We start from the raw sequence: 8365 nt of genomic DNA on the forward strand, positions 1-8365 counted from the left end.
CCACCCTCACGTGTGCAGTTACTGAATGCCTACTGCATGCTCCAGTGGGGTGCAGTGGGACTTGAACTCTGGGTTCAAGTCCCACCAGAGTATGATCTTGGGCATGTCGCTTCCCGCCCTGAGCCTGATTCCCCGTGTGAAGGATAAAGAAGCAGAGGAGTGAATGTGAAACGCTGTAGCACCAGGTGAAAGCTTGTATTCTGTGTCTACGCCAGGGGCTTGTCTTTCGTAACCTTTGCAGTGACCTCACGAAGTGAGGCGGCCACTAGGAACCCTAGAAGTTGTGAGTCCCTTGGCCTCCTCCCCTGCACCCCCGCCCAGAAGCTCAGGTACCAGGAGGTAGAGGAGGCAGTGGCAGGTAGAGGGCGCCATTCTGGATCCAGCAGGGCAGGTGAGGAGCGGCAGGGCTCGCAGGCATGGACTGAGGAAGGAGAAAGCAAAGGAAAGCCGCTCCGCGTCCTGCCTTGCTACCCGCTCTGTCTGCGGGGGCATCTGGCCCCTGGGTTGGCTCCCGCACCCACTGGGCTGGACGCCCAGGCTGGGATGGCCCAACGCTCCGGGCCATGACATTTACTCACACAAAGGGACGGTCTCCAGGAGCCACTTCCAGGACCACAGCTGGGAAATGCTGTCGCCCTGGTGACCTGGGGCATGGGGTGGGTGACAAAGTGCAGGGCCTGCACGGGGGCGGGGTTTGCAGCTTGGAATTCAGGGCTCTGTTTCCTCAGGCCTCACACATCCCACCATTGCCCCTGTCCGTCACCTTTCCCCTGCTCCCCACGCTGCCCCCATTTCCCTGGCAGCACCCCTCCTCCAGACCGTTGACTATACTGTCCCTCCAGCCTGGCCTTGGCCTCCTGTTCCCAGCGTGCTGTCATTTCATCCACCAGCCCAGACAGCAGGCCTGCCACGCCCAGCTGCTTAGTAAGAGGCAACCCTAATCGCGGGTGATTTGGGGGTTGCTCTTGGCCGGCCAGGGCCTTCAGGCCTGGGAAGAGCTCTGGCCAGGCACAACTGTGTCTCAGAAAACACTGGAGATGAGAAAGGCTCCGCTGGGCTCCCTGGCTGGCCTCAGGCCCCTGGAAGTCTGGAGCCATCACCAGTGATCATTCATACCACGCCCCTCTCCCAGATAAAGTCCGGAAGCACGAAAATCAAATGCGTCCCAGCATGGGCAGGCAGAAGGTTCACACATTTTGGATGCTGAATAACACGTTCCCCCCTTTTAACAGCACCTGTGTCCAGTAGTTGGGGGAAATTGTAGGAGTCTGGTCCAGGGCTGAGGGCCGGGGCCCAGCATGGACTGGGCACACAGTACAGCTTAATAGATGCTGACTGCCTCATCCCCCATTCACACTGGCTCCCATACGTGTTTGCTCCCGCAAACTCCTTGGCGCCCCCTTCCTTGCCCACCAAGAATGAGATGTGAAACTTGGCCCCTGCTGCGTGTCCCCCCTCTGCAAGAGGCCAGAGGTGGGTCCTTCTGGATTGATGGGCCAGGGACACGGGCCTCCCCTTCACCTGCGCGGATGCCTCCCCTGTTCACAGCCCAGTCCTCACCGCCTCCACCGGGCCTGGTGCCTGTGGTCTGTTCACTCTCAACAAAGGTGTTGGGGACCAAAATCTGGCGGTGGCATCTGCAGGTCCGCAGCTGTGCGGTCTGGTGCTGGGCGGTGCCTGGGGGCGGTGCTAGGAGCCCCTGCCCCTTGGTCCCAGCCCCTCAGAGCCCAGAGCCCCCCACACTCCCGCCCTCCCGCGCTCAGGACCAGGCAGGCGCCTGGCCTGCCAGAGACGTGGGCGTTGGGGTGGCCCGCGGGGCAGTGGGGGGTCCTCAGTCCCCGGGCAGGACCTGTTGTCATGCATCTCCCCGCAATTCACAGGTAAGGTCATCTGATTAGAGGGGCCATCTTGTGAGACTCAGATCTGAAATAAATTAGTGGAAGGCAGAGCGTCCTTGGGTGGGGAGGGAGCACTTAGTACCTCGCCTGCCCCGTGCCTGAGCTGGCCCATTACCAGCCTCATCCTCTTACCTTCAACCTACAGTGAGGAGTGGCTGTCACTCCCACTTTCCAAATGAGGAGGGGGGGCTCTAGCCCCAAGTTAGACAACTGGCGAGTGGCAGAGCCCGGCCTTGAACCTGGGTCCCTGGTCTTCATACAGGTCATTTAAAAGGTGACATGCGGAGGAGGAGAGGCCCTGTTTACGGGGAGGGAACAGAGGGTTTTGGCCTCTGAGGGCAGAGCCTGGCCTACGTGGTGGTGCCAGGAGTGCAGAGGGAGGCGTGCAGCTGGGACTGGAGGCAGCGGCCCACCTCCTGCTTGGGAGGGTGGTCAGCCGTCCAAGCTCATCCTGACTCTAAGGTTTATGTGTATGTTTCTCCTCAATTTTACTAAAAGGAATAAAAACAGCAGTTACTTTAGGTACTATTTTATGACACTAATTTGGTAAAAACCTTTTAAAACTGGTAATCCTCTGTGCTGGCACAGTTGTGGTGAAATCAACATATCCAGGCACTGTTACACAGTGTAAAATAGCGCGATTGTCTTGGAAATCAAGAGTAAATATATTAAGCTCGGCCAGTGTGTGGTTCAGTGGTTGAGCATTGATCCATGCAACAAGAGGTCACTGGTTTGATTCCTGGTCAAGGCACATGCCGGGCTTTCTGGCTCGATCCCTAGTAGGGGGCGTGCAGGAGGCAGCTGGTTACTCTTTCTCATTGATGTTTCTCTCTCCCTTTCCCTTCCTCACTCTAAAAATCAATTTTTATAAAAAGAGTACTATATTGAGAGTACCAAAAATGTTAACATCTTTGACCCAAGTAATTCTTCTGCACGGAATTTATGCTTGGGAGATACCCAAGCACATGAGCATAAAGATGGTCATTACAGCATTATGTATAATATTGAAAAACTTGGAAGCTACCTAGGTCCAACAAATACAGTGTAACTTCACCACTTGAAGGAATATTGTTAAAGGATCAAAAATGGGAATTGTAAAGTGATAAGGAAACTGCAAATGACATGACAGTAAAAGAAAAGATGGATGCAAGTAAGATGCCTGGCGCTGCAGCAGCCCTATGTGACCATGAGGCGGCCGGCATGTCAAAAGGCAACCTATCAAGCATGATGGGGCCCCGCACACAGACGCTTCTAGCAGCTTTATTCCTAACTGCCCAGACCAGGAAGCAACAAAGATGTCCTTCAGTAGCTGAAGGGATAAGTCAACTATGACACATCCAGAAGTGGCATATTATTCAGTGCTAAAAAGAAATGAGCTAGCCCCAACCAGTTTGGCTCAGTGGATAGAGCGTCAGCCTGGGGACTCAAGGGTCCCAGGTTCGATTCCGGTCAAGGGCATGTACCTTGGTTACGGGCACATCCCCAGTAGGGAGTGTGCAGGAGGCAGCTGATCGATGTTTCTCTCTCATCGATGTTTCTAACTCTCTATCCCTCTCCCTTCCTCTCTGTAAAAAATCAATAAAATATATTTTTTTTAAAAAAGAAAGAAAAAGAAATGAGCTACCAGGCTCGAAAAGACATGGAGAAAACTTAAATGCATGTTACTAAGGGAAAAATGCCAATTTGAAAAGTCCACATTCTATATGATTCCAACTATATGATACTCCGGAAAAGGCAAAATTATGGGGATTGAAAAGAGATCAGTGGTTTCTGGAGGCTGAGGGGAAGGAGGGATGAATAGAGTGCAGAGTTTGCAGGGCAGTGAAATATTTGGCGTGGTACCACAATGGTGGTGACAGGTCACTAGCCATCGGTCCAAACCCATAGGATGTACAAGAGTGAGCTCTTAGGTCAACTGTGGACTTTGGGTGATAATGGTGTGGTAATGTAGGTGCATCCCGCGTAACACATGTAGGGCTCTGGTGAAGGGTCTTGATGGTAGGGGAGACTCTGCATGTGTGAGTCGGGGTGTTTGGGAAACCTCTGAACCTTCTGCTCAATTGTGCTGTGAACTTAAAACCGCTTTAAAGTCTACTTAAAAGAGGGGTGGAGGGAGGAGGGCGGGGCAACAAGATTGAAAGACCCCGGGTCCATGTCATCATTGTGCTGCCTCCCAACCTAGAGACCACCTCCTGCCAGGGAAAACAAGCCCCCACTTTTTCAAAGCTCTGTTGTTAGTAGAGCTGAGAGCGTTTCTGACCGACACACGGACAAAGACTTGAAAATACAGTAGGTGATGCACAGGATTTGGAGTCAGACGCACCCGTGTTCAATTCCCATTTCTCCCTCTCTGTTAATGTGTGACTTTAGGTAAGCCACTTCCCCTCTGAGCCTCAGTTTCTTTAGCTGTAAAATGGAGCTAACGACCCCTATCTATTGGGCTTTGCAAGGATAGAAAGACACAACCGATTTGGAGGTACTTAGTTAACAATTGCATCATATTTAGGTTTAGTTTCATTAAACTAAAAGTCTGAGCTAAAACAAAGGGAAAAAACGAGCTGGCAGTTAGAGGAGGGAAACTGATCACGAATGTTTCCCTTTTTTGGTCTCAAATATTGTCTCTCACTTCTAGGCAGGGACCCACCTTGGAGGGGAAGGGCCTGGCTTGTGGCAGGGACTGTTCCTTGGTCCTGCGTGGAGGCAGCGGTAGGTGGAGCTCAAGACTCGTGGCAGAGCTGGGCCTGGTGTGAGCTCTGCACCTTGGCCCTGGCAGGCGGGTGGGCGCCTGGGAGACTCCCCATCAGTGCCTGTGACTCGAGGTAAAAATAATCAGGGAAGGACAGCTGCTTCCTTGTCAGCAACCAAGAGGGAAATAAAGCTCACGTCCCCTCCAGCGAAAACCTGTTCTCTGGGTCCCCTGGCTCCTGCCACCAACTGCTCGGCGTCTGCGTGCCAATCCAATTTGAACGCCTGTGATTCACCCCAGAGAGGGTTTATTTTAACTTCATCAAGCGCCGAGAGAAACAGCCAGGCTGGAGTAAGTGGGAGGGGAGGGGAGCTGCTTGGGGGCCCAGGCAGGGGATGGGGTCCCAGGCTTCTGCCCCTCCAGTGGTTGGACTTGGGGGCCCCCTCCTTCTAATCTGGTTCAACAATTGACCACATCCCTGAAATTCAACCGAGGCTCAGTGAGCACCTGCTGGGTGCTCCCTGAAATCAAGGGGATGAAGTCCCAACTCCCGGGCCCAGCTCAGGACGTCCTTTCCCATGTCCTCAGCCTCCTCTCCTGTCCCCTCTCTTCTCCTCTGGGCTGTACCAGGTTTCCACGCAGGCCCGGGCGCCATGCCTTCACACATGCCGTGCCATCCTCCTGCACTGCCTCTGCTGCTTCCCTGCCTGGTGGGTGTTTACAAACACTGGAGGGATCTTAACCACATGTTGGGGCTCAGCCCCGTGTCCATGGCCACTTTCCCGCCGCTCCAGGTAAAGTGAGTTGTTGTCTGTGGGTTCCTGCAGGATTTTGTAGGTCCCCGTGTTTTAACAAGGAAGTGGGGGTCTCCCCCTTCATCTCCACCCTCCACCCCCTCTCTACCAGGCCCTGTGCTGGGTGCTCAGGGCAGACGGGAGGCCGGCTGACCCCTGCCCTCACACAGCCCCGTGTGGGGGTGGGCGATTCTCTGGCTGCGGGGACAGTGCGGTCACAGAGCTGTTCAGAAGCAGCTGCCTCCAAAGGACAAAGTGAACAATCACGTTTGTGTGTGTTTCTTTCCTTTCTCCTTTGTTTTTTAATCAAGGAATGTGCACCGGACACATTCCTGAGCCCTGCTCCACTTACAGGAGTCTCCCAGGTTTAGTTTGTTCGTTTCCTTATTGTTTTTATACGCCTGCACTACTTCAGTAATGGAGATACCAATCATCTTTTAGATAATAAAATGCAAGTCATAATCGAGATCAAGTAAATTAAATACACACTGAAATCATAATAAAAATAATTTTGAAATGAAGGTTTCCTTTTTGGCCTGGCTTGGTCTCTAAGGGGCACCAGCCTGTCTCCCGGAGTGATTTCCGTCTGCCTGCGGGCTCAGGAGGCAGCAGTGTGCTGGGCAGCCTGGAGCCAGCGCGAAGGACCAGGCCTGGGGGACACATGTCTCCACCACCGGGGCTCTCCCAGGCGGGAACGGGGGTGGTTCTTGATTGAGCCCCTGGCCCATGAGTGACCCCTCCACCCACCTTTGGTGGGGTCAGTAGTTCAGGGGCAAGGCTCTGGGCTGGGCAGAGGTTGTCTATTTTGCATGGTTGGTAATTTGGAAAATCATAAAGTTTAATTGTTTCTCAGGACATGTTGGAACATCCTGGCATCGAGAAGAGTGTGTCAGCGTGTCGCAGACTAAGCCCCGGCTGGCTGTGGTTGGAGCTCTCGAGGTGGGCCTTTTGGAGGATGGGTGGGCCGGGGAGAGGAAGGAGAGGGGTTCTAGGTGTGTATGGATCTGGGAGGCAGGGAATGAAGGCAGGCCTGGAAACAGAATATGAGGGGTCAGTGAGGTGGCTCAGAGAGGTAAAGCAACTTGCCCAAGGCCACACAGCTAGAGTGGCTGAGGCGGCCTTTGACCTCAGGTCTGTCTGACTTCAACACTCACACTCATCTCCCATGAGTAACTGGCAGTGCTGGGCTGAGACATAGTCCCTGAGGTCAACCCTGGAGCCCTCTATTCCTTTGTCTTCTTGATCCCTCATTCTGTGGCCTCCAGATGGCCCTCCTTTGGGAGGACAGAGCCATCCCCTTGGCCAAGGACCCAGGAGGCCTGCTGGTTCTCATACTGGAATTGCTGGGAAACGCATGCTCCTCCAACTGGGGCAGCCACCCTGGAAGAATGGGGGCCATCTCTGCCCCAGGTCAGGGAAAAGTCAAGTGAAAGCGAAGCCCACACAGGAGAGCAAAGTCAAGAGCAAGAAAGCGTTCTTGAGGCCATTCCAGCCAGCGCTGACGCCAGCACCGATCAGTTTTGTTAAAAACCAATTCTCCAAAGGCCACTTCACCAGGAATCAATTAACAAAGGATTAAGTCGCTGAAGAAACGTGCACTTTGCCAAATGAGTCAAATGTATCTATTTAAGAAAAGTCATTTATTTTAACTGGGCTTTAGAAGCAAGTCCATGACTCTATAGCAGAGAACTGTTCGCCCTTAGGAAATCAGCTCCCGGCTTCCTACTGAGTACCTGACGGTGGGACATGGAGTAACTATGAGAGCTGAGCTGTCCATCATGAGCTGGCATTTTCTGATCCTCCAGAGCAGAAGGTCAGGTGGGCGCAACAGCCCTCCATTGGCGTGTGGGCCTAATCAGGTCCAGAGGACAGAAGCTGTATGACTGTGAGGCCCAGGTCTGGATGTCATAGGCCTACTACCTACAGGCCTCCTCAGCTCACACCGAAGGCCCCAATTCTGAGTCTCCTGCCTCTTTCTTTCTTTTATATATATAAATCAAATATATATATATTTGATTTTTTTACAGAGAGGAAGTGAGAGGGATAGAGAGTTAGAAACATCGATGAGAGAGAAACATCGATCAGCTGCCTCCCACATACCTCCTACTGAGGATGTGCCCGCAACCCAGGTACATGCCCTTGACCAGAATCGAACCTGGGACCCTTCAGTCCACAGGCCGACGCTCTATCCACTGAGCCAAACCTATTAGGGCCTGCCTCTTTCTTTTAAGGACCCACGCGATTACACTGAACCCACCTGCATAACCCAGGCTAATCTTCGCATTTCCAGATCCTTAACTTAGTCATATCTGCACAGTCCCTTTTACCATGTAAGGTGACATCTTCACAGGTTCTGGGGATTGGGCATGGACATCTTTGAGTGGCCATTATTCAGCCTCATGCATCTACCTATGATGTGGGAATTCATTCATTCATTCATTTATTGGTTTCATTCATTGAACCAGTGGTCCAGTGTTCAGGCAGAGCCTTGCTGGAGATGGTAGGAGTTCCCTCCCAAGGGAAAACCAGAGGCTGCCCTGTCCTGCCCCCACCCCAGGCCGTCCAGCTGCAGCTCCACTGCCCTTGATCTCGTGGCTCAGCCACTGCATTTCTGCGCACGTGGACACACACGTGCCCATCACTCTGGGCTCCCTTCTCTCTCGGCTGGAGAATGAAATAAGTACATTCTGCTTCTGATCCAGCAACTCTCACCGAGGAGCTGCTCTGCGCCTGGCACTTCATGTACGTTTGCCTGTTGCCAACCTGAAGGGTGGGCTTCTTATCTCCTTTCCAGGCATGGAAGGCGCAGAGAGGCCACGTGGCTTGCCCAAGGTCACACAGAGTGGAAGTGGCAGATAGGACCCGAGATCTAGGGGACTCCAGATCCTGCCACCTCCCGCTTCGTGAGACCGTAGCTGGGCCTCAAGGACGGCAGCTTCCCCTCAACTCTGAGTCGTTTTTCCTTCGGTCCCCAATTTAGAGTTCTA

Source organism: Myotis davidii, unplaced genomic scaffold (genome assembly GCF_000327345.1).
Source record: "Myotis davidii unplaced genomic scaffold, ASM32734v1 scaffold142, whole genome shotgun sequence".
NCBI classification, from domain to species: Eukaryota; Metazoa; Chordata; class Mammalia; order Chiroptera; family Vespertilionidae; genus Myotis; species Myotis davidii.